This window comes from Propithecus coquereli, unplaced genomic scaffold (assembly GCF_000956105.1).
Source record: "Propithecus coquereli isolate 6110/MARCELLA unplaced genomic scaffold, Pcoq_1.0 Scaffold5, whole genome shotgun sequence".
In the NCBI taxonomy this organism is placed as follows: domain Eukaryota; kingdom Metazoa; phylum Chordata; class Mammalia; order Primates; family Indriidae; genus Propithecus; species Propithecus coquereli.
The window spans coordinates 21,725,847-21,733,243 of NW_012150840.1; positions in this window are offsets into that span (position 1 = coordinate 21,725,847).

A 7,397-nucleotide genomic window follows, 5' to 3' on the forward strand; every position below is an offset into this window, starting at 1 on the left:
AAATATTTAGCTAGGCTAAAAATAACCATCATGGCATAAACACTTTTATTAATCTTCTCATTGTGAAAATAGAGAATTACCTAATATTCAGGATCAGTTTGTATTTGACATATATTGTTGTATATATTATATTTTTTCTGCAAAGAACAGGATGACAAGAGTCAACAGAAGTTTTCAGTTTATAATTTGAAAGGGAACTTAAAATTACAAATACCTTAGGATAAAAAAAATCCTTAATTCAATTCTAAAATAAACAAATCTCAAATCCTTTCTACATAGGTGGTGTGGAAGTATGTTTAAGAGGCATAGAAATTCCAGGGAACCTAAAGTGGGGAGGAAAAGAGAGGGAAATACAGAGTAGAGCTGCTGTGAATGCTGGAGATAATCTTTGCATTTATTGCAATTCTTTTTATGGCTTGTTCTTTCTTTGAAAACTGGTATGATTTTTTTCTCAGTAACATTATAGCCTAACACTCAGAATCTTTGTTTCTTATGCTAATGTTCACAAAGAACTGGAGAGAGCTCTTTTCTCCAGAAAAGGTAATGTCTCGCTGAGAACACTCAGACCTTGATCTAGAGATTAAGTCAGCCCATTGGATTAACTGGGATGGTGTTGGGTGCCTTCGTGTTGGGACCTGCTGCTTTTTGGGTAGGGAGCTCCAGTTATATAGTTAACATAGTGTGGTGGTCCTAGCCAAACTTATCTTATGATAAGTGGTCATATGAAGGTACCAATTGCCCTCTAGTTGTATTTGCATGAAGTAATATCCATGTGGACTTTTGCTTTGCTTTGTGTTTTGACTGGTGGAAGGAGAAGCTAAACAAAGTCACGTGGCCAAACCCGACATCACTGGAGTGGGCAAATGTTCTCCTCCCATGGACGAGGTAGCTGGACTTACTCTTCTGTGATTCTGCTGGGGAAGATACTTCTCTCACTGAGAGAGGAAAATTTGTGAACAATCAATTGCTGCAGCTTAGAGTCAGACTGGGAATGAGAAGGAAAATGAGAAAACAGAGGATTCTATGCATTTCGCCCCATTGTACCCCCAAGAGCCTGGGGCTGGCCTTACTTAAAATATGTACAGTTGGTAGCAAATAAGATATTTTTGAGTCTCTGGACTCAAACTTTAGGGTTCAAAACACATATGATAAAGGATAACACAGAGAGTTGTGTATTTTTATGACTCAATTCTCATTTTTGTGTTTTCAGGGTTTTTGCTCTGCTTTAAAATAAATAAAGGGAAATTCTTACCTTAAAAGAATTATACTAACATTGAGTGTTTAAAAAAACTTTGCTAACCCTAAACAATTAAAAAAAATGCCTTTCCTCAGCCTTCTCCTTTCCTCTCTTCCTCCAAAGAAAGGGGAGTTAAGTTTATGCTGTTCTTCCTATTTAACTGTCAATTTTTGGTTAAAGAACAGATGAAGACTTCTGTCAGACTGATAATCTCTTGTTCGTGAATTATTTATACCTCGAACAAGCTCCACATAATAGATTATCTATCATGCCTTCACTGGGGGCTTGAATTTTATTATTCTCATTAACATGTCATTTCTAGAGCCTCTTTATTCATTTATATTTTTCAAAAGATTGCATAAGAAAGCCTAGGTTTTGCTAATTAATTATAGAAACGTCTTTCAAGATCATATTGAAAATAATGGCACCAATAGTTTATATTTACCAAAAGATATGCCCTGTGTATTAAGGTGTAATTAAGAGCAAATACTTTCAAAGTATTCAAAGTTAATCAATATGTCTATTAAACTTTGATGGCCACTTCATACTATATATTAAATATTTTGACATATTAATTTAGTTGTTAGGAAGGAGATATCTAGAATTAGGTCTATAAACCATTTTCTCCTGTTACTGAGTGGTGCCCCAGGAAAGAAAGAATAATTATCTGCTCAAAATCTTTTTTTTTTTTTTTTTTATTTCAGCATACCATGGGGGTACAGATGTTTAGGTTACGCATGCTGCCCTTGCCCCGCCCCCCCAAGTCCGAGTTTCAAATATGTCCATCCTTCGGGTGGTGCGCATTGCACTCTTTGTGTATGCAAATACCCGTCCCCTCCTCCCTCCTCCCCCCTCCCCCCCCTCTGCCCAACATCCAATAGATGTTATTTTTTTGTTTTTTTTTTTATTTCAGCATTTTATGGGGGTACAGATGTTTAGGTTACGTATGTTGCCCTTGCCCGCCACCAAGTCCGAGTTTCAAATATTAGATGTTATTCTTATATGTGCACTTATGTGTTGATCAGTTAATACCAATTTGATGGTGAGTACATGTGGTGCTTGTCTTTCCATTCTTGGGATACCTCACTTAGTAGAATGCGTTCCAGCTCTACAAAATCTTTTTTAAACATCCTAATAACAGACCGCTTGGCAAATAGACAATGGTATATACTAGCCGAAGAATCCTAACTTACGGAATACTTTTAGAAGGATGTACATGATCTTCCATAGACAATGATAGACCTGGAATCTATTAATTAATGAGGAGTAGCTTCATGGAAAATGTCATGTAAGATATATAACAATTAGAATATAAAATGAAAATATGCCATGATGAAACAAGCTCCCTTTTTAGTAAGTTATACTCCTGCAGATATCACTTGGAGACCATCTATTAAATATGAGCTACCATGTGTTCTCATGTGCATTTATGGTTCCAGAGTTTTTCCTCCCTGCCTGCAGCTTGTGATTACTTGTATCTTTAAAAGTATGAATATAACTTAATAGTGGGAAATAGCTCTGATTCTTATGAGTGTGATTTGACATTCCAATCCTTTGTGCTATTGATATTTCAAACGTAGATCTAATTTAATGCAGGTATAGGATAGGGAGAACTTGGCCTGATCAAATATATGTGGCACAGTATAATTAGAACGAGGATCATCCTGAATAGTTATACAGGTTGCTCATTTCACTCAGGGTCCTTAAAGGTGGGAAATAGAGTTCACTGCTGAAAATTCTTACCATTAAATTATCAGGTGCTGACTAGGAGTTTAGAGGTTGGCACAAAGGAGTTCTTTACTTTTACCCTTGCTACGGTCTGGGTTCACCTAGAAGCGGAACCTGAGATACAACATGGAGTATGTTTGGGAGGTGAAGGGAACACCTGTAAGAAGTGGGGGAAGTAATACAATAAATGGGAAGCAGTCAATGAATGCTGTGCTACTAAGCCAGCTACAACACTGGGGGATGAGTTAAATCCACTGGGAAAACTCTGGGAAATGAGACCAATCCCACACTCAGAATTATTTCGTCGGGGGATTAAGGCAGCTGGGGTGTTTATACGCTGAAACTCCAGCATCCTTGGTTAGTGCTACTCTCAGGGGGTACTATTTTCCTGGCACTTCCAGTCTTCTATGCTCAGACAGCATGGCCTTCTGTGGTCCTGGACAAAAGGCCCCCCAGGCACAGAGATGTGGATACTGGCAGCTGGGAGTCTCTGGAGCGTATGAAAAGTCGGAAGGACAAGAACACCTATAGCATCCGCTCTGTCACTCAAATCCTATCTTTAACCACGCCTGCTCCACCTGGTTGGCCATAGGGAGTCTCTGCGTTCACTCATTCAACAAATATTTATTTATATTGGGAATATGACAGGAATAATGAGAGAAATACACAATAAACACATATATAATATAATGTGAGATAGTGAAATGTATTATTAAAAGAAAATAAAGCAAGGTATGGTAGGTTAAAAAATGACCCCCAGAGATTTCACATCTTCATCCCTGGAACCAGTAAATGCTATCTTATTTGGAAAAAGAGTTCTTGAAAAAGTAATTAAGTTAAGGATTTTGAGATTAAAAGACTATTCTAGATTATAGGAATAATCCATGCCTAGCCTCATTCTCCCATCTGTCTGGGCAGGACCCATACCCACTTCCAGATGCTCAGGAATTAAGCTAAAGGACCGGAGTAATCTAGTCCCAAATATTATCACAAGTGTTCTTATAAGAGAGAGTCAGAGGGGGATTTTACAGACAGAATACGAGAAGGCGATGTGAAGACAGAAATGGAGATTGGGGTGATGCAGCCACAAACCAGGCAATGCTGGCAGCTCCTAGAAACTAGAGGAGGCGCGAATGGATTCTCCTCTGGAGCCTCAGGAGGGAGGGCAGCCCTGCCAACACCTGAATTTTAGATCACTGAAACAGATTTTAGCTTTCTGGCCTACAGAACTGTGAGAGAATACATTTCCATTGCTTTAAACCACCAAGTTTGTGGGAATTTGTTTCAGCGGCTACTGGAAACTAATACACAGGGCAAAGAGGGGAGCAAATGACTGAGGGGTTATTGTTTTAGAGGGTACTGAGGAACAACCTAGCACATAAGAGATATTTGAGCAATGATGTGAATGAAAGTCACAAGGGAATGAGTCATCTAAGGGAAGGGGTCTCCAGGCTGAGGGGCAACAGAAGCAAAGATCCTTAGGACGGAGCTTGGTGTGCCTGTTGAACTCCCACTAAGGTCAGCGTGGCAGGAGCTGAGAGAGCTAGGAAGAGAGAGGCCAGAGATGAGACAAACTCGGGAGGGGGGACCAGATCATGTTATGATCTTGCAGGATTTGGGATTTTATTCTTTGTAAGGTGGAAAACAATTGGAAGGTTTTGAGAAGAAGATTGACCGGAATTGACAACATTTTAAAGTCCTCTGCCCCACCATAAAGCCCTCTGACTCAGTCCATTGGCTGTTCAGTTTCCCCTAATTTTCCTCTCAGTAGAATTTGAGGAAGTGCTTGAAATCCCTTGAAGTCCTTGAGGTGAAGGAGGTGGAGGAATGTCATTCCTAGTCTAGTCCTAGCCTGAATCATCTGCAAGTGAGCACAAATTTCCTTCCAATAAGATTATTCCCTTCCTTTAGCTCAATTCCTGAGCATCTGGAAGCGGGTATGGGTCCTGCCCAGATAGACAGGAGAATGAGGCTGGGTGTGAGAGTGTAGGGATTCAACAACCGAACATGCGATCATCCACACCTGCATCCCTTGTTTAACCCTTGGCATGAGCTACTACACATTGTGTGACCTGTGTCCTTTCCTAAGCATGTCTGGTATCTTAAACTACCTCAGAAGTTCAAGAACCATGTCTATGTGCATGTTACATTCCTCACAGTACCTAATGCATTGACTTATATAGATGATATCAATACATATTTATGGAACAATTTATTGTTAAAGGACTGAGCTATGAAGTGGAATGAATCAAACCTATGCTTCCTGCATCCTTTTCTCAGGCCCCCTCACAAACTCAGGTTGTAGGAATTGACTGCATACTGGATGTCCATGTTATTGAAACTGAACACCCACCTTCCTCTCCCGCACATATATTCTCAGGAGAGAGTTCCGTGGGTGCCTTTCAGAGGCAGTTGCAGGGGTGGCCTTTTCAGTTTGAATATCAGAGCTGACTCATTAGCACTGGAAAGTCTTAGAATTTGCTAGGATTACTCCTCCTCTCCACCTACTTCTTCCCACCCAACACCTTTATAGGGAAGAACATTTAGATCTAGTTTATTTTGGAGTATGTACTTTTTATATTATGAACACTAAAGTCAGTATCTCATTGGCTGGATAATTTTAATTCTCTGATCCATTATATGCCTCATTCCACAAAGGTTTTGAAACAATTTATATATATATATATATATTTCTATATAAAGTATATTGAAAAAGCTAGGGGAAAACATAAATACTAGATTGTTTGTTTGGTACAGATTAGAATATAATAAGTGTACAAAGAATTGGGGAGTCACAGTGGGATGGATAAATCAGGAAAACCTTCTCAGAGGCAATTAATCTATTATGACATTCACATCTATTCATTCTGATCCCTGGAGTTATTTTTCTTTGGTTTTCTGCTGAGTTGCTCTTAGACTGATGATAGAATGAGAAGTTCACCCTTAACTAAAATTCACATTTTTCATTATGTTTATTTCCAAAGAGAAAGAAAGAGAGAGAGAAAAAAAGAGAGGCTCCTCTAAGGGATGAGAGTGTCACATTTTGCTTTGGTGAGAAGCTTAGATATTTCGTAGAGCACAACATTTTAGGATATTATCATAGAAATAGAGAATGACCTTTGGGAGAAGAATCAGAGTTATTCAGAAGGAATAGAAAATCAGGAAAATGGAAGAGACTTCAAGCAAAAGGCAAACTTTTTAAAGGCTCACACTGTGAAAATAAATGACTATGGTCAAACCAGTTTAAAGCTTTGCTTTACATTTTGAAGTATTAAAGCAGGGACAGATCTTAGAGTTCATTTAGTTCAACCCCTTCATTTTACAGATGAAAAAGCTGGGACCCCGAGAGGTTAAGTGATTTTCCTGTGGTCACATGGACAGGGTGGCGTGGAGCCACGGCTGCATTTCAGGTTGTCTGACTCTTGGTCCTGGGCTCTTCATACGAATACTGATTGCTTGGTGTCTCCAGCTGATGCCATTTTGGGAAGGAGGCATCCAGCTGCCTCAGTGGCAACATGGGCCTGCAGGGCAGAGGACCCGTGCAGGATGCACAGGAGGGCTGGAGACACAAGGACCAAGGGCAGAGACTCTACAGAGAGTGTGGCAAACTTCTACATGGTTCTGGCAGAAATATACTGGGGATTTACTCCAGAGAGCAAGGCCACAGGACAACTGTAGGAACAGGTATATTAAATGATGGAGTCTAAGATATGAGATTATCATTTTATAAAGAGCAAATTTAGCTGTGGGTTGAAGTAATGTGATCCATACGCAAAGGAAGGCTCTGGGAAGAACTAAGTAACATATCAGAACCTCAGCAGTCTAAGGTTAAGACAGGACCAACCCCCACTCTAGGACGGAACTCAGGGTTCTAGTATGGAAAGCTTCTGAGCCCACATTTTATCTGGCAGAGAAAGATTGAGACTTGGAATCAGGAATTCCCTCTGTTATATGAGTTACCGTGAATTCAGCAATCTTCCCATCGTTGTCTATAGTGTGATTGAGCCAAATATTATTTCTTTCATCAGCCTTTCTCTCACAGGAATGACTACTTAAGGGGAGGGGATGAGCCTGACGATTGAAGGCCTCTTGAATTTAGCCAACAGAGACTATGGAAGATAGATAGGTGTTGACACCCTACACTTAGGTGTATTATATTAGCCAGGATGCAGATCATCTGAAATCATATGGATGCTTATTTTTTACTTAACCAGAAGTCTGGAGGTAGGCAGACCCAGGGTTGTTTTGGTGACTCAGAATGTAATTCAATTTTACCACTTGACCATTCTTAGCATATTGGCGTGACTCCCCTTTTAGCTGCAACATGGGGGCTGCAGCTACAAGCAGAATCTTGATGTGACAGCAGTCTAAATGAGATGTAGGGATGGAAGAGAAAAAGACCTTTCTCTAAATGCTTCCCTGATCATCAAAG